Source organism: Charadrius vociferus, unplaced genomic scaffold (assembly GCF_000708025.1).
Source record: "Charadrius vociferus isolate BGI_N301 unplaced genomic scaffold, ASM70802v2 scaffold1778, whole genome shotgun sequence".
Lineage (NCBI taxonomy): Eukaryota > Metazoa > Chordata > Aves > Charadriiformes > Charadriidae > Charadrius > Charadrius vociferus.
Window position 1 is genome coordinate 47485 of NW_009649501.1, and position 1439 is coordinate 48923.

Below are 1439 nucleotides of genomic sequence, written 5' to 3' on the forward strand. Positions count from 1 at the left end.
GACACCGGAGCAAGGCTGCCCTTACCCCCATCCCAGAAATTAGGTGTTGACCTGAGAAGAAAAAGCGAGCACGCTATTTCTGCCTGCCTCCCGAGCAAACCCCGCGCCGCCCGGCACTGCGGCGAAGGGAGCCAAGCGGGCAGGAGCCATCCTGCTCGCCTGCGGGTCCCCAGGCCAAATGCAGAGCAGCGTATTTCGGCGGCCGGCACGGCGCAGACCGGCTTTGCCGGGGAGGAGGATGTCTGCACCCTCACGCTTTCCTAGGCACAAGTGATTCCCTAGTTCCCAGCCTGCCTGGATCCTGCCCATGCTGAGCCAAAACGTGCCGAAAGCCCGGACGGAGGAGGAAGCAGCGCGCCCTGCACTGCTTCTTCCACGAGATGGGGGGAAAAGAGGAATTTTGGCTCTTACACAGCTTGTGCCAGGGGAGCTGAGTCCCTCCTTCAGCTGGAGGAGACGACCGGGGATGGGGGGACGAATGGCTTTCCCGAAACCGCTGAGACCCCGGGAGAAAAGGAGCGAGGGGGTAGACCTTTCCCTAGGGAGAAGCAAAGCGCCGGTGCCGCCGGGCTCTGCGGATCTGGACCTGCTTCCAGGTACTGGGAACAAATACCTGGAGGGTAAAGGACAAAGAGTGTGGGAAGCCTTTCGGGCTGGGGTCCTGCACCCCTCCCCTGCCGCCCCTGGCCTCCGTCCTCAGCGGGAGCAGCGGCTGTACTCAGAAACAGACATTTTTTTTTTTTTTGGCAGCAGGCTGGCGTGGCTGCCTGCCGACCACCGGGTTGGGTACAAAACCATAATTGAAAGTTACAATAACCTTTATAATATAGCAATATATTTCATAGTTAAAATAAACTATTATGCTTTCCCCTATCGTTAAAAAAAGAAGCGAGCGGTACAGAGGCAAGATGCAAACCCAGGTCGAAGCTCCTTAAGTCTGGACAGAAACGTCTGTGAGTTTGCAGAGAGGACGTGGGATTTTTTCTGGCGTTTCTGGGACGTTTCCTCGCAGGCAGCGCAGGGAGGAGGTTTGTGGAGCGAAAAAAAGAAAAAAAAAACAAACCCAAACGAATCCACCCCGCGGCTGTGCCGAAAGTGAGATGGACTGTGGCTGGAGGGGGGGTCCTGGAGGGGTTTCGGGGTTCAGCCCCGTTGGCGCGTGGGGTCGGATGCTTCCCGGCTGCGGGAGGGCGGCATCTCTTTGGGATTATAACTCTGCGTCGCAGTTTTGTTCTTGTGCTTTTCCTCCACCTCGGTCGCCGGTCCCAGTTCTTCTCTCCCGCTTGTCCCGATACCTTTTGTGGCCTCAGGTTCCAAAATGACATTCTCAGGTGTGCAGACGGCACCGGCTAGGGGAACGTTTACCGGAGCCGTTTACCGGAGACCCGCCAGCCGCTGCCAGGAAGGGAAGCTCCGGGGTGAGCTGCCACGCTGCCATG